Source organism: Tenrec ecaudatus, chromosome 8 (assembly GCF_050624435.1).
Source record: "Tenrec ecaudatus isolate mTenEca1 chromosome 8, mTenEca1.hap1, whole genome shotgun sequence".
Classification (NCBI taxonomy): domain Eukaryota; kingdom Metazoa; phylum Chordata; class Mammalia; order Afrosoricida; family Tenrecidae; genus Tenrec; species Tenrec ecaudatus.
The window spans coordinates 152,139,018-152,157,708 of record NC_134537.1 but is presented as its reverse complement, the minus strand read 5'-3'; positions in this window follow the sequence as shown (position 1 = coordinate 152,157,708).

The following is an 18,691-nucleotide window of genomic DNA, read 5'->3' as shown; positions in this document are numbered from 1 at the left end:
TTTACATAACAATTCAGAACAATAGCAAAATGACAGTGATGAAGTAGCAATGAAAATAATGTTATGGTTGGGGGTCCCCATCATATGAGGAACTGTACCAAAGGGTCGCGGCGTGAGGAAGGTTGAGAACTGCTGCTTTAAAGGCCTCTGGATCCCCTGGTTTTTTTTCAAGCAACCGCTTCTGAACACAGGAATACACTCTAAAACAGAGACCGTTTGCTCCCTGGTAGAATTAGCTACTTTTGCGGGGTGAGTAAAGACCTGGGGTGCACAGGGTCCTTTCTAAGCAATGACAATCCTGTGGTTCAGCATCTTTATGAATCCTGTTTCTAGAATGTTCGACTACACAACCAAATGCTCAGGCCTTCATTCACTATGGCAGAGCCAGATATCGATAGATAACAGATGAAAGGCAAGTGAATGAATTGTAGTTGTTTTCATCCGTGACTTGACTGCATGTATTGCCAAATGCCAACCTGTAGAAGTAAATTTTCTTATTCAAAGTGGGATAATCTTTTCTTGTACCAAACTAGAGCCCCTGAGACCCAGAGCTGCATGTGTTAACCTGTGGTCCTGTAGTTCCAGAGGGTGGTCAGTAAAGTCTTCTGTGAAGATGACTCACATCCTTTCTAAATATCAAGGTCTTTCCCTATAGACAGATGTTCTGTCTTGCCCCTTCAGAGACCGGGATGTGGCCCTTCCCCTAGCCCCAAACATGTTTCTTCCAGTGGATCATACAAAAGCTCTTCTCCAGTCTTTACTCTGAGTGCTACACGCTGTGGGACCTCTACCCACCCTAGCCATGCCCCGCAGCGAAGGGCGCCATGCAGGCCCACTCAGGCCTCAAGCTTCGGAAATAAGAGTTAGACATGGCACCTGTTTACCTTTTGTTTTATTTTGGTTGGTCTTGGCCTGTTTTGCCATGGCGATTATACATTGAGCTGCTAATTGAAAGATCGGTAGTTCAGAAAGCCACCAGCTGTCTGCAGGAGACAGACAGGACTTTCAACTCCCACAAAAAAGTTGCAGCCTCGGAAGCTCACAGGGGCAGGTCTCCTGTCCTTAAGGACCACTGTGAGAGGGCAGCGGCTCCATGATAGCGAGTTGAGCTGGGTTGCGTTCCTCCTCACTGAATGAGGTAAATAGCTGGTCTGTCATAAAAATGCTGGCTGATGCTCAAAAAAATAAAGGTTGACATTGCAGAACTTAATGTTTAAGGTAAATGGAGTCCCTCCCATATTATCTTCATAATGTTTATTAGCTACAAATGCAAACTTGTGAAATGTGAATGCTTAGGGGCTTGACTATTAACCAAAAAGCAAGTGAGTGGCTCAACCCTACCCAGAGGGGCCTCAAAAGATCTCGAGAGGTACTTTCCAAGGTCAACATGATAAAACCAGTTATTCTGAGACCCACGGAGCCACGAGGAGTTGGAATCAACTTGGTACAACTTGTGTGACTTTGTTTTGTTTGGATTTGGGTTAAGGTAAACACCAACATTGCTAAATTAATAGGAACGTACAAACTCGGTTCTATTGCTGTCATTTTTATATTTTAAAGAAAACTATGAAATCGTTCATTGCAGGCACTTATTCCGTAGTTGGGATTCTAAAGAAGTTGGGGAAGAGAGGATCAATGATTAGTATAATTATTTCTAGAATCAAGCCTGGAGGGGGAAAATCCTTATAAATTTTAGTTGCATGATATGTTTTCAGCTAAGGAAACTGAAGGAAGCCAAGCATTTAACGCAACCTTTGGTTCATACCATGAATTGGTTAGGCTGCACAACAGGACAGGTCACATGCACGTAGTGCCTCCTAAATACCATGCAATATGCTGAATATTACACGTGTTATCTCACTTAGCACTCATTAATAGCACTATACATTAGTAGGGGTTGTTTTTCACAAATTAGAAAAATGAGACATGGGAGACTGAAGTAAACATTCGTGGGTGATAAAACAAACGATTCAAATCAAAATCTGTCTGAGCCTATAGTTCAAAATAGTAATAACTTAAGCTGTGTTATACTTAATTACTACTTTTTATATAAAACAATATCCTTCCATTTCTATATTCTACTTTCCACTATACTTTTTTAAACATTTATTAGGGGCTCATACAACTCTTATCACAATCTATACATATATGTACATCAATTGTATAAAGCACATCTGTACATTCTTTGCCCTAATCATTTTCAAAGCATTTGCTCTCCACTTAAGCCCTTTGCATCAGGTCCTCTTTTTATTTCCCCTCCCTCCCGGACCCCCCCCCCCTCATGAGCCCTTGACAATTTATAGAGTATTATTTTGTCATATCCACTATATTATAATGTATGACATTCCCTACAATATTTTGGTCATGGTTGCTATTAAAGTCTTTGTGATTAATACATAAGATCATTACTAATTACTGTGTTACCATTGATAGCCCAGATGTGTATTTATGCATAGTATAGCATATAACATTTTTCACAGGTAATGTATGATTCATTTTCCAACAGCTTTATGGAGTAGGCATTGGGCTTGCTTTACCAATAGGAAAGTAAAGGTCCATTTAAATGATTTGTACAAAGAACAGTAAGCCTTCCAACCTTAGGGCGACCCTTCACTAGCCTGATCCTAAAAATGAAACTGCCCTAAGCGTGGTGTTTTCACGTCTCATCAGGGTCCTTAGGCTGGGACAGGGCCACAGCCTAAATGCACTTCTCTCAATGATGGCAAGCTGTCCCTTTTCAGCAAATAAATCCACCATGAGTCAGAAACCCTCACATAAAAATTCAATCCAGATCCCCAAAGCTTCTTCTTGAACCCTGAAACTGGGAGCCTCCTGGAAACAGACCCTGTGTCTCATCCATCTCTGAACTTCCAGCTTTGACCCTGAACCTGACACACTGCTGATGTTCCTGCCTTTTGAATGATGAATGAATGAGTAGATGGATGAACCAATCCAATCATCAGCCAACAGGCATTCCTGAGTGTGAAGCGCTTCCGTATCTTTCCACGGGGCCATCTTTTTGACTTGTGGCCATCATTTAGACAAGGTGGAAGGAAAAGCAGGAAGCCCTGCCAAACACCAGTCAGATAGGACATGCATGAAAGAGGCCATGCAGGGCAAGCTTCTGCTGCCAACCTCCCGCTGCCAGGCACGTCTCCCTTGCTCAGATCTCTGTCTCCCAGGTGCCTCATCTCTGTCTGAGTGAAAGTGGTGAGGAGAAGGTCGTTAACTTCTGCGTCCCTGTTGCAGGTTAGTCACTGAGAAAACTGGACCCTTTCATCTGTCTCACAGGAGCCTCCATCCCTATGGGGGAAGGTTATGATCCAATTTTATATCAAGAAGGACTTATTTCATCTCTTACTTCCATTTTAGGCAGTAAGATAGGCAAGAGAGATCCCAGTGTTTAATACAAATTGAAAATGGCGTTTGGCTGGTTTCCTATGTGTCACCCTGCTCTGCTCTGCCAAGAGACCTCAGAGGGAACCAAGTGGTCTGTGTTCCCAGAGCATTTTTCTGGGAACAGGAAAATGCCAACGAGTTAGATACTTGAGTATTGGGGATTGCAAAATACCTGTGTCACATCTTTAAATAAAAAGGGTTTGGGTTAAATAATATCAGCAGAGGAGATAGGATATGCAGGGATAATTTCTATTCTGTTTAAGAATAACTATTTTTAATCATATGTATTAATAATGGTCATGGAGGTCCACTTGAATCGCCTATTCAAACACACTCCAGTTATCACTGAATTAATTAGGAAAAACTTTTTTTCTAGGCTGTGTCTATTATTAGTTTTCTTGTTCTTTCGTTTCTCGCTGGAGATTGCCCACTTTCACAAGGGTTCCCCGGGTTCTATTGGAGACAGGATTGCAGAGGAGTAGACCGTGTGCTGAGAGGGTTATGTATCAGGACCGGCCCTGGCATGCGAAAGTGCTGGGGCTGCCTGGCTGCTCTGGGTCTAAAAGGAGGTTCCCCATGGATTGTGGAAGGAAATAGAGTATAGAAGGAAAGGTCTTTGAACTGAGTTTCAAAAGCAGATGAAGCTCCACTTTGGTTTCACAATCTTCAGTAGCGTTCAGATCTTTCAGCATGCCGCTTTGCATGATGAGATGTTTAAAAGAGGCGGAGAACCTGGCCTGTGATGTCATAACTCCGTCGGTGCCCAAATACCTTGTAAACAAGGAGAGATTGTGAGTGCCGAGTGACTCTGCTTTCAGGGGCTTCCAGGATAAGGAAGGTGCTGAAGGAAGATCTTGACAAAGGGCACAGGGAGTCTGAGAACGGCCCTTTTGCTTCCTGGGCCAAGACACTCTGTCAGCATTTTCCGGCACCCTGAACCACCTTATAAAACATGCATGGCCTCAGACCTGAACGTGTCTCCAGACTCTACCCAAGGGACTCCATTGTGCTTATTTCTCTGTGTACTGGCCCAAGGAGAGGCTCCTGGTCACTGCGGAATGTTAGCAGTGCTGGGAGAGCTCCAGCCCTCTGCTGCTCTGCAGGAGGACCATGGCAATCCATTCTGCTTTCCATGATCTGGCGCAAAGTCTTTGTGAAGCAAACGCCAGTGTTGAACCTCAACATCAATAATACATTTTTAGGACTCAAAAATATCGCTAGTCTTATTTATCCCATAACCACTCTGTGAGGGCTGTGAATTATCTATCTATCCATCCACCCATCTTTCTCTTATACATACCCACATTTACATTGCCCAAACTCATAACAAAATGCTCACAGCAGTGGCATTCTAAAGAACTGCTGAATTTCCAAAAAAAAAACAAACCCAAAAACAACTAAGTATTTCTCTACCATACATTTGTTGTGGTGACTCTCAAAAGAATGGGAAGCTCTTTGTGAAGCTCTTTATGGGGGATCCTTCACAAGTCTCGACACTAGGTTAAAAGTTCGGAGTTGATTAAAGAATGTCAGCGTAGTAAACACAAATAGAAGTGACTCCTAGCTTCCTTTCAGAAAGTGTACATTTCTATCTTCTATGACAACACATTTTTTTATAAAATCATAGAAACCTTTATTAAACAAACATAGCAAAAGGTGATGCTATTATTTCTCACATTTCCTTTATGGAACTCTACCCCCTTCGGAAGGTGGTGCTTTCATTTCTTGAATTCTTTCCCAAAGATTTCTGTGCTCTTCAACCAAACACCACTTCAAACGGGTAGCTTGGGCATCATCAAGGGGCTCACATTGTGTTCCTTTTTTTTTCTTTTAATACTTTCATTGGGGGCTCTTACATCTCTTATCACAATCCATACATTCATCCATTGTGTCAAGCACATTTGTACATATGCTGCCATCATCATTTTCAAAGCATTTTCTTCCTACTTGAGCCCTTGGTATCAGCTCCTCATTTCCCCCTCCCTCCCCCACCCACTCGCCCTCATGAATCCTTGACAAGTTATAGATTATTATTTTCATAGCTTACATTATCCTCTGTTGACCTTTACCCACTTTTATGTTGCTCTTCCCCGTGGGCGGGGGTTATATGTTGATCTTTGTGATTGATTCCCCCTCCCCCTCTACTTTCCCTTTATCTTCCTGGTATCTCTATTCTCATTGCTGGCCCTGACGGGGTTTATCTGTCCTGGATTCCCTGTGTTGTGGGCTCTTATCTGTAGCAGTGTGCATGTTCTGGTCTAATCCTCTTTGTGAGGTAGATTTGAGGTCATGATAGTGGGGAGAACGAAGAATTAAAGAATTAGAGGAAAGTTGTGTGTTTCATCGGTGCGATACTGCACCCTGACTGACTCATCTCTTCCTTGTGACTCTTCTATGAGGGGATGTCCAATTGTCTACAGATGGGCTTTGCATCTCCACTCCACGAAGCCCCTTCCCCCACCACACACACACACATTCACATTGGGTATGATTTTGTTCTGGGTGTCAGATGTATGGCAACACTCTTACAGTGTGTTTGTTGTAGGGTGTTTTCAGACGTTTGTTCCAGGACCTCCCAGCAAGTAGTGTGATGGCAGACAATCCCTTTCCATCTCAGGGTCTTCCCTTATAAATCAATGGCACTGCGTTTGATAATTATAAGAGACATTCATGGTTAGCCTTATGGATTTTTACAACTCTAGATTTTTCAAAAAATCATTTGGTTAGTTTTCCACTGATAGAGGCTTCAAAATTTCTTCTCATTTTCAAACCTTAAATATTTAAAATAAATCTTGATTGGTCTCATTAGTCCTGGCAACTTCTTGTTATCAGCTTGATTACCAAAATACCTTTTCTGCCCTGGCTAGGGGAGAGTGAAAGGAAGCTCATTTGTGATTTCTTATAAACCAACTATTCTCCCACTGCCTATCCTTGAATCTGCCCCTTTCTATAGTAAGCATACAAAGCCCCTTCTGCTTGCCTTCGGTGTAGCTGCCGCAGTCCCAAACAAGCTCTCTGCCCTTATTTCATTCCCCGCAATCTTCTTAGGACAGCTCACCTGCCCGGCACACAGGCAAATGAGTCATAATGGCCCTGAGAACTTTGCCCACCACACACTCTGCTGCCCAAGCTCCTCAAAACTTCAAACGTTTCATCTGAAAGTTGTTTTGTTGCTGTTGACTTGTTACTTTTACTCATAGTTCTCCTTCATTGTCCTCTCCGTAAACCACCTTCAGCATTCTCCTTGTAGCCACAGGCCTCCCCTCTCCTCTTAACCGGAAGACCTGCATGTCCAGATGAAGATCTCTGCTGTGCTCTTGGTCTTGGCTTTCTACTCACCTACCCCCGGTGATAAAATATGGAATTATAACTGCTGGTTTTCCACCCGAATCCTTTCCCCTCCCACCATTTGTTTTTGGTTAACATTTGTACATTCAGTTGAAGTGTCAGCTAGACCTCTCAACCTGGTCAAAAATATCTTGTCTCTCTCTTCCAAGGGAGAGGAAGATCTTTCCGGATGCACTTTCCTTGCCTTACCTCCGGCTCCTGAGATATTCCCTGAGCTCTCAGAAACCTCTCTCAGCATTACCTCTGTCTGAGGATCTCCCGTAGATGCCCAGGCTCCCAACATGTCAATGCCAGAGGTTTGTTGAATGAGTGAGCGAGTAGTCATTTGGGTTCTGTCCTTTCCTATACACATGAATTTCTCACATCTTCTACCACATCCACCCTTAGCTACAAACTCATGCTCTGCATGTCTTGGGTGGTTTCTTGGGCCCACCCCAACCCCGTTTGGTTCGCACTCTCTACTCTAATAGCATGGGTGAACTACAAGTCACCCCTCATTTAAACTAAGCCAGAGCTTTCATTTTGCCTTTCTCTACAAAATGTGACTTTTTGCTGTTATCTTTCTTCCCGTTGGACGCTCCCCAACTGATCTGCTTCCCTTCTGAGTTGAGAAGCTGAGAAGGCAGTTCGGTGGTAAGGCCAGAATATTCGGTTTTATCTACTCAAATGGGAGCCTCTATGAGTTTGGCTGAATGTTCCCAGAGGATACCGTCGCTTTTAGCCAGATAGAATGGCACAGTTACCACAAGAATCGTGGCTTCTTCTGTGCACTGGTTGCAGTAGGATGTGCACACAGGTGGTCATCTTATCAAGCAAGTGTATTGTGGGAAGTCTGGGGCACCATGAAGACAGCAGCTTTAGGGGCAAGGTGGGAATTAATTGACAATAATGCAATGATCCAGGATACTCTTGTGGTCTCCGCACTTCCACTGAGAGGCTTATGATCCTCTTCTGTTTACCAAGGGCTTCAAAAAATTACTATTATTATTAAACCCCCAGGATTGTAGGGTTCGTGAGATGCATGAGAGGAAGGCTTAAGCTCAAGTTGTCTGAGTTGCTGTTGGAAGGGGATCAAAACCCAAGCTGAAGCTCCTTTCCTCCGGACTCACAAGGCCATTGTTAGTGTATTTAGCTTTGGATAAACTTTTCTCTGGAAGGTGATGGCTCACAGCAGTTCATGTTAAACTTGCAGGCTTAGATCTGGCTTCACGTGTGAGCGTAGGCCTGTCATCGTGCATTCCAGGTCACTCTCCGAAATGAATTTGTCTTTCCTCAATGTTTCTCAGAGCCGGGGAGCAGACATTCCTTGGGCTCTGCATTAATCCAATTACTAAACACCTGCAGACATGCAATAACAGTTTGGGTGCCAAGAGCCTTAGAAATGGTTTTATAGCCAAATGTAATCTGCTGTCCTGCTATCAGGAATCATGTTACACACCTGCCAAGAACGAAGCCAAAAAATAACATTCACAGTTCTCACTCCAGGCAGGAATGTTCAGCGCACATTAGAAAGACAACATGACAGGCATCTGAGGTTGACTGCCATAGAGCCCATTAAACATTCTGAACCTTTTGGTAGCTGTATTCTGAGCCATTTTTAGAGCTAAAATATTTACAAGTAATGTGTGACAAACAGGATTTTTCTTCCAGGGACAGTTAAAGCTACTTCCACTCCCAAACTATTAAAAGAAAATGGTGATGACTGTCGAGGCTGAGAGCTTCAGAATAAGGCAGCTGGGCTGTGGATAATCACCAGGATGCTCACCATGATCTGGATGGCTGAAACCAGAAATAACGCCATAGTGCCTCCCTCCCACATTTCCAAGTCGCTTAGAGGTTCAGAAAATAATGGGAGTTTATTTCCCTCCTGTGGTTGAACTGATAGCCAATGGCTCTTCAAGGAAATAAATCATTACTGGATTCGTGCAGACTGATCTTCCTCACAAGAAAAGTTTCTAGACGCACAGTTGCTGTGCTAATTTGTTGTTACCAGCCTTAATTTATAGTGGGTGGAGGCAGTGTCCCACTTATCTCTATGAACCTTCTAGAGACTGTACTTTGAAGACACTGGATCCTTGCCATATATTTGGGAAGAAAATTCTTGGCCAAAGAGACATTTCTCAGGAAGCACCACACTCGGCTGGAACAAGCATCAAATTGTATGTGAAGATGCCCTGTCCTCCACCTGGTCACTGTGGCTGCATAAGGAAGCCAATGCAAACCTCTTCATGAGCGTGTGTGAGAGTAGAACTACATTCCTTAGACGTTCAACACATGCTTTTTCATAAAGAGATTCCCCAGGGTCCCTTTGGAAATACTTCTACGCACACTTGAACCTCCAACTGCTTGTCTAACACCTGAGCTCTTCTACTCTTTGTTTCAATCCGGGAACAGATGCATGATCAGTGTCCCAGGGAACAAGAGTAAAGGTCAGCATATCATCATTCAGGTTAAACATGGATCCAGTTCCAGAAGCCTCGTCCTTTAACCGAGTTGTACAAATCCTCTGGTATTGCTTTTTTCCACAAGGCTTGTTACTCCCCTAAAGATGTATAGCTTCTGAAACCCAGAGGAACAGGTCTACTTTGTCCTACACGGTCGCCATGAATGGATGGCATTGAGTTTGACTTGGTTTGGTTCTAAGACTGCTTGCTGTGTTCAACTTCAGAGTGCTTAGTCTGTCCTTTGCCTTGGCACTTCCGCAGCAATAAAATATGACATGTCCTTGACCGCTGTGTGTGTGAGAGCCTTGTCTTCTCAATGCAGGCATTTGCTTGCTCCCCATGGGAAGGCAGTGGGATTATGTTTCTGAACTCTCATGGGTTTTATCCCACACAGCCTAGTTATCTGGGCACTAAACAAATGTAAAAGGTCCCTTAACATTTAGTATCCTTGGATTTCCTTTCTTTCTTTTTTTTTTAAAGTTCAACTTCAAGGTCTTATTCAACTTGGTCTGTAGCTATATTCCAACGGCACTGGCATCAACTTGGAGCATGTTAGAAAGACATGATGGCAAGCTATGTGCTTATCCTACTTAACCAGAAGCTACGTTTTAATAAGATCTGCAGGAACAGCAAGTTCATACTAAAAGTTAATGGAATATCACTCAACAATAAAGAGGCGGGAAAGGTCATGAGTGATACTAAACATGGGTGAAGACAGTAAAATATCATGCTGGGTAAAGTGACTAAAGAATTAATATGGTTTGATTCCATGGAATGACTAGAATAGGCAAATGTATAGAGACCAAGTTTGTTGGTGGTTACCATAGCTAGAAGGAAGAATTAAGTGAGATGGTATTATTTAGGAAGGACTGGATGTCACTTTATAGTGATGGTGCACTTGGCAATGGATACCAGTGATAATATACCATTTGGCTGTCCAATTATCTCTCTGTGGTGGCCTGTATGTCCCTGTGATGCTGAAGGCTATCACAAATGCCAAACTGTGAAGAAGGAATGCACTGCCCACTGAATTTACCACTGAAATCCCTATGGATAACATCTGGACATTGCCAGTTATGAAAACTCGAGTGATAGAAGAAGAACCTTGTCAGAGAGAGTGCTAGAAGGAAGCTTCTCGGGTCAGAAGGCATTCAAAATGTAACTCAGGAAGTAGAGTCAATGATAATGGCACAGATGGAGTGAGCTTGTGGTGGTAAGGCCTTGGGAATGTTTGTTTCCCGATGGGGCACAATACAAAAGAAGAAGAAACCACACACCAAAAAAATCTGTGAATAATCAGAACTTCAACAGCACAAAGTATAAATCTAGAAAAAATAGAAATAATTAAAAATGGAGTGGAAAGCATAGCACTTGATATCCTAGGCAAGAGTGAGCAGAAATGCATTGGTGCTGGCCATTTCAAATCAGAAAAGCTCATGGCTTGCTTTGGTGCAATGATATAATCAGAGGAATGGCATTGCATTCCTCATCCCAAAGGACAGATCAAGATTCGTCTCAAAGTACAATACTGTCTGTGCTAGGATAGTGTCTATTCGTATACAAGGAAATCCAATAAATACACTATTTTTCAAATTTATGCACCAATCACTAAAGCTAGTGATGCAGAACTGAAGGAATATACCAACGTCTGCCATCTGAAAATGATCAAACATGCAATCAAGATGCATTGATAATTATTGGTGATTGGAATGCAAAAGTTGGAAACAAAGTGCAAGAAACATTAGTTGAAAAATATGGACTTAAGTCCCTAATAAAATGTAAAAAAAGAAAAGAGAAAAAAATGATTAGGGCAAAGACTGTACAGATGTGCTTTATACAATTGATGTATGTATATGTATGAACTGTGATAAGAATTGTATGAGCCCCTAATAAATTGTAAACATTTAAAAAAAAATAAAAATAAACTGAGGCACAGAACAAGCAAAAAGAAAAGAAAAATATGGACTTAGAAACAAAGCTGGAGATCATGCGACAGAACTTTGTAGGATCAACAGCTTCTTCATAGAAAATACCTTTTTTATTCAACATACAAAGGCAACTACAAACCCAGACTTCATGAAATACACAAAAATAAAATCAACTACATCTGGGAAGATAAGATGGGCAAGCTCAAAGCTAAAACCAGGCCAGGTGTGAATGTGGAACAAGCCTTCAATTGCTCATATGTAAGTTCAGGTTGAAGTTGAAGAAAATAAAAACAAGTTCGTGAAAGCCAAAACAAGACCTTGATTCTATCCCAGGTGAATTTTGAGAAATTATCAAGAACAGATTTGCTGCACTGAACACTAATATCAGAAGACCTGATGAGCTTTGAGATTATATCAAGAACATCGTACATGAATGAAACATGAATAAAGATCAAGGTGGGTGGCAGAAGAGATGCTGCAGTTGGCTCTTGATTATAGAATGGCTAAGGCAAAGGGAAGAAATGATGACGCCAAAGCATGAACATAAAATTTCAAAGGACAACTCAAGAGGACAAAGTAAAATATTATGATTAAGAATACAAAGACCTAGAGTTAGAAAAGCAAAAAGGAAGAGCAAGCTCAGCATGTCTTAAACTGAAAGAACTCGAGAAAAACAAACCCAAGCCTCCCTCTGCAATATTGGAAGACTCTATGGACAAAATATTTAATGGGTATGAAGCATCACAAGAAGATTGGAGGAACACAGAGTCACTGTACCAAGAAGAATAGTCAATATTCAACCATTTCAAGAGGCAGCATATGAGCAAGAACCAATGATACTGAAGGAAGAAGTGCAAGCTGCACTGAAAGCATTAGTCAAAAACAAAGCTCCAGGAATTTATTGAATAACCACTGTCATGTTTAAGCAATTGATGAAGCACTGGGTGCACTCTCTGCTAAGCCAAGAAGTTTGGAAGACAACTATTTGGTCACCTGACAGGAAGAGATCCATTGATATCCTATACAAGTAAAATTTTGTTGAAGATCATCCAACAAAGATTACAGAAGTATATTGCCAAGTCACTTTGCTGATATTTTACAAAGGTTGACTAGAAGAAGAGAATACCAGAAAGTCGTTTACTTGTGTTCCATTGACTATGCAAAGTCATTAAGATGTGTGAGTCCTGACAAAGTATGGGCAGCCTTGAGACGAATGGAATTCTGGACCCCTTCATGTTTTCATGCAGAACCTGCACGTGGATCCCGAGGGAGTGGTGGGAACAGAATAAGGGCATGCCAGATGGTTCAGAATAAGGAAAGGGACACATAGGGGATATATCCCTTTCTTTCAGAATAATTATTCATTCTGTATACTGAGGAAATCACCAGAGAAGCTGGACTATACGAAGAAGAATTTAGCATCAGTATTGGAGAAAGGCTTATCAACAACATGCAACATGCAGAGCATACGACCTCGTGTGATGAAAGTGAGGAGGGCTTCAGGCACTTGCTAAAGAAGATCAAAGGGATTCAGTATAGATTACAACTCAGTGTAAAGAGGACCAAAATCTTCACACTGGACCAATAGGTAACATCATGATAAATGGAGGAAATGTCGAAGCTGCCAGGGATCCACGGTCAACACTCACGAAAGCAGCAGTTGATACTCATGGTGAATAGGCTACACAAGGCCTTTGTAAAGTGCAGAAGAGCAAGGATGCTACTTTGAGAACTAAGGAATGCCTGACCCGAGCCACGGCATTTTCTTTTTTTTTTTATCTTTTTTTTTTATTTTAACAATTTATTGGGGCTCATACAATTCTTTTCACAGTTCATACATATACATACATCAATTGTATAAAGCACATCTGTACAGTCTCTGCCCTAATCATTTTTTTCTCTTTTCTTCTTTTACATTTTATTAGGGACTCATACAACTCTTATCACAATCCATACATATACATACATCAATTGTATAAAGCACATCCATACATTCCCTGCCTCAATCATTCTCAAGGCATTTGCTCTCCACTTAAGCCCCTTGCATCAGGTCCTCTTTTTTTTCCCCCCCTCCCTCCCCACTCCCCCCCTCCCTCATATGCCCTTGGTAATTTATACATTGTTATTTTGTCATATCTTGCCCTATCCGGAGTCTCCCTTCCCCCCTTCTCTGCTGTCCCTCTCCCAGGGAAGAGGTCACATGTGGATCCTTGTAATCAGTCCCCCCTTTCCAACCCACTCACCCTCCACTCTCCCAGCATCGTCCCTCACACCCTTGGTCCTGAAGGTATCATCCACCCTGGATTCCCTGTACCTCCAACCCTCATATGCACCAGTGTACAGCCTCTGTCCTATCCAGCCCTGCAAGGTAGAATTCGGATCATGGTAGTTGGGGGGAGGAAGCATCCAGGATCTGGGGGAAAGCTGTGTTCTTCATCGATACTACCTCACACCCTAATTAACCCATCTCCTCTCCTAAACCCCTCTATGAGGGGATCTCCATTGGTCGACACTTGGGCCTTGGGTCTCCACTCTGCACTTCCCCCTTCATTTAATATGATATATATATGTACACATACATATATACATATACACATACATACACACACTTATATCTTTTTTTTTTGCATGATGCCTTATACCTGGTCCCTTGGGCACCTCGTGATCGCACTGGCCGGTGTGCTTCTTCCATGTGGGCTTATTTGCTTCTGAGCTAGATGGCCGCTTGTTCACCTTCAAGCCTTTAAGACCCCAGACACTATCTCTTTTGATAGCCGGGCACCATCAGCTTTCTTCACCACATTTGCTTATGCACCCATTTGTCTTCAGCGATCCTATCATGGAGGTGTGCAGTCAATGATATGATTTTTTGTTCTTTGATGCCTGGTAACTGATCCCTTTGGGACCACTCGATCACACAGGCTGGTGTGTTCTTCCATGTGGACTTTGTTGCTTCTGAGCTAGATGGCCGCTTGTTTATCTTCAAGCCTTTAAGACCCCAGTCACTATCTCTTTTGATAGCCGGGCACCATCAGCTTTCTTCACCACATTTACTTGTTCACCCACTTTGGCTCCAGCCGTTGTGTCGGGAGAGTGAGCATCCTAGAGTTCCAATTTAATAAAAGAAGGTATTCATGCATTGAGGGAGTGTTTGAGTAGGGGCCCAAGGTCCTTCCGCCACCTTAATACTTGACCTATAAATATAGACACATAGATCTATTCATTTTCTGTTACCTTATATACTTGTGAAAGTTGGACGTTGTGTAAGAAAGACCAAAGAGGAATCTTTGCATTTGAACTAGGAGTGGGTGGAGAATATTGAAGGCATCATGGGGTACCCAAAGAACCAACAAATTTGTCTTGGAAGAAGTAAGGTCAGAATGTGCCTTGCAGTTAAGGGTGGCGAGACTTCATCCCCCGCACTGTGGCCATGTTGTCAGGAGACCGGGCCCTGGAAAAGGGCATACTTGGTAAAGTGGGGAGGCAGTGGGAAAGAAAAATCCTTTTAACAACAGGCTCATGCATAGGAACAGTTGTGAGCCTGGTAGTGGACTGGGGCGTATTTCATCCTATTATACACAGGGGTGCTACGAGTCAGATCTAACTGGAAGGCAACTCACAACACCTGGTGATGGGTGGACCATATTCATTTAATTGGTACCGCAGAATTGTTAAAAAAAAAAAAACCACCAAAAGTTGAATTGGCAAGGGGCGCATTATTCTTATTTTGGGGAACAGCAAAAATGAAAATGTGGGGTGCCTTAGTTAAGCCACAGCCCCCACCTCACAATGGAACATCTGCAGCACCCTGAGAATGAGGCATCTTGGGTAGCAAAGGTTAAAGAGGCATCCCTGCGAGCTACCTGCCTCACAGTCCCATTCAGTCACTCAAGACAGAGGAAGGCAGGCAGGGGCACTTTAAGAAGCTTGAACTGGAAAAGAAGAAATAAGAAATGCAGACAACAGAATCAGCACCACGTGTCCCAGGTTTTAGATGGGCGGATTCTCAGAACCCAGGGAAAGTGAGCTACAGCCAGGGGCAAGGCGGACCAGAACCTGGCTCCCAGGCACATTCCTAGACTAGGGAGCTGGGTCTGCCAGCCCCTCCCACGCAGCCCAGGGTTCCCAGCCCACATGTAACCTTCAGCCCCTGCCCAGAGCACTCAGCATGACAGTAATAATAGTAGTCACAAGAAAATGTAACCTCGATCATGCTAACAACTTTTGAAAAGGAAAATGCTCAGTATATGATTTCAATTAAAACTCATATAGGCTGACTTGTCTGTCTGCATAGCAAAAGTTCACCTCCTATTGCCCTCTTACCTCCTCTTTCAAAACTAAGGGCTGCAAGGGGGTCTGTGTCGATGTCTGTTCCCACCTTGAGGGGCAGGGAGCTATGTGCCCAGACTCACTTCCCATTCAGAGCTGCTGAGCTTCAGTGCCCAAGTGACCTTCATGCTAGTCTGACTTCAGATAAATCACAGGATAGGAATGGGTTGTGGGTGGAGTATAAATGTGTTCTCGTTCTCTCTCTCTCTCTCTCTCTCACACACACACACACACACACACACACACACACAACAGATTATGTATAAACAATGCTGAATTTAGGAAACTGTTCCTTGTTAAAAAAATCATTATATTGGGAACTCTTACAGATATTATAACAATCCACAATTCAATTAGATCCAGCATTATTGTACATTACTGCCACCATCATTTTCAAAACATTTTCTTTCTTCTTGAACTCTTTGACATCAGCTCCCTTTTACCCCCTCCCTCCCCCATCCTGCCCCGAGGAACCCTTATTCTTTTATTATTATGATGATTAATTTAGCCATCTCTTACACCATCCACTATGTCTGTTCCTCTACAATTCTGTTATTCTTCCCCCTCAAGGAGGGTTATACAGTCATCTTTGCTATCATTTCTCCCTTCCCTCCTCTCTCTTCCCATACCCCCAGGGAATCATTGCTCCTGCTACTATTTCTGATTGATTTATCTATCTTGGAATTCATGCAATGAACCAATTAATGATCTCCATTGTGCAAATGAACATATGCAGATCTAACAAGATTAGTGAGGTAAAACTAAGACAATAATACTAAAGGGAAGAAAGATTAAAGAACTAAATGATAGTTACGTGTTTCCTGAGCCCTATACTGATTGTCCCTCCCTTATGGCCCTTCTGTGAGGGACTCTCCAATTATCTTACAGGTGGTTTTTGGGTCTCCACTTTGTCTGTACTTCCTCATGTCAATTTAAATGCTTGTTTTTGAATTTCTGATACCTATTCCCATCAACACCTTATGATCACACAGGCCGGCGTGCTTCTTCCATGTGGCCTCTGTTGCTTCTCAGCTGGATGGCCTCTTGTTTAACTGCAAGCCTTTAAGACCCCAGAGGGCTATCTTTTGATAGGCACCATCAGCTTTCTTCACCTCATTTGCTTATGCACCCATTTTGTCTTCAGCAATCATATTGGAAAGATGAGTATCATACAATGCCACATTATTAGGACAAACCATTCTTGTACTGAGGTAAGATTTAATTTGAGGTCCAAAGTCCATCTACTTCATATACATATATATACAGCTATATTTTTATATATTTATGCACATATGATTATTGCATTCTACTTCTTTCCTCTTTTCCTTTTTTCTTCCCTCCTGCCCTCCCTATTATGTTTACCTATAGTTCACCTCTCAATTATCCCTCTCAGATACATTTCAATTGATCAAACATGATCAGGAATGCTACACCCTTGTCCTCATTGATATTATATCACTAGCTATTGCTGTCCCAGTCGTTATTGGCTTATCACTCCTTCCTCATGCTTCCTCCTCTCCCTTGGTTCCCCACCACAATCTACAGTCCTGTTGCTGTCTCCTTGGGATTGCTTATCCTGTCTATCTTATATAGACAGACACCATTAGAGAAAAAAATAAAATAAGAGACCATATAAGTAGTCCCAAGTCTAGCTGTTGTCCTGATGCAGAGTTTATGAATATCCCTCTGTTAAATAACTAGCAGAATATCCCTCTGTTAAATAGCTAGCAGACCCTGCTATAATCCATTGGCGTAATCCCCTTTTCTTCCAGGGATCCCGTTCCCAATTCCCACTTACCTACCCTTTATACACCCATTTAGCCCTCAGTGTTCCTCTCCAAGGGGCGTACCTTCTACAAGACCCCATTGCTCTTCTTGCAGTCAAGGAGAGAGCAGTCTGGTGCCCCACCCACCCCCACCCAGTTACACCTTTAGACTTTCTGTGTGACCTCCTTGTGAATCTCCTCCAACTGCTTCAGATGAGGTGTCAAATGAGTCAGAAGTCTCCAATTGAGCTTCCTCGGGGACTTGGTGGCTTTTCTCCCATTGCTAGTCTGCTGCACTCCCCTCTTGGGTGTCTTCAGTGCTGTCCCCTGTAGTGCTGTCAAATAGGGATGGGGTGGGGTGGGATGGGGTGGGGTGGGATGGGATGTCATGCCTGAGGCAGCAATCTTTGATCTTTATCAGCAAGTACTTTAAGCTCTCCTCACTTGCAGCAAGCCAGGTTGTGTCATCTGCAGATGGCAGGATGTTAATAAGACTTCCTGCGATCCCGATGCCACATTTTTCTTCATATAACCCTGCTTCTAGGATTATTTGCTCAGCATTCAGATTGAATGAGTATGAGGAGAGGATCCGTCCCTGATGCACATCCCTGATGCGCACATTAACTCATGCAGCATGCTCCTGTTCTCTTAACACACTGCCTCTTGATCCATACACAGGTTCAACATAAGCACAATTAGCTGTTCTGGAATTCCCCTGCTCTGCAGTTATCAAAACCAGCTCATGATTGAGAGTTCAGGGACCGATGTGGCTGCTGAGTTGTCCCTGGCATTTCACCAGGCGATGGGTTCAGGAGGTGGTTGTCCAAAGCCTCAATGCCCAGAGCTCCCTGAAAGGGAAAGGAAGGCATGACTGTTTCACAAAAATTGGGTGGATAAGGGAAAGAGGATTATGCTGTAATAACAACGAGGATTGGATTGCATAAAATCCTCAGTTCATGAGTTCATGGTTAGAAGCAAGGGCCCCCAAAGTAGTTCAATAGAATCTTGAAAAATATGCTCAATTCTTATGTCTCCGTTTTCTCTGCCTTATATGCAACTTCACACAACAATGGAGCAGGTGTGGCATGGTATCATGGAAAAGCAATTTCCTACCTAGTGAGACTTTACAACACACACACACACAGCTCTCAAGCAACGCCTGCTGCAGAGAAAGGCAGTGGGTATCACCTATGCTGGGCACCTAGGATGAATGAAATAAAGTGAGGAGACAAATCAGATTCTGGGGAAATTAAAAATAAAATGAGTCTTGACCATAGAGGTTGGTTTGCCTACCTATATAAGATAGGCATGGGAAGCAGACTTGAGGAGAAAGCAATTGGACCTATCATTCCAGTGGGACTTGGGGGAGGAGGAGGCAGGGGAAGGGAGCTGTGGGAAAACCAGACCATAGACAGAAGAACAACAAAGGAATTGAAATCAACAATGAGGAGGAGGTAGAGATCCTGGGGGCATTGGA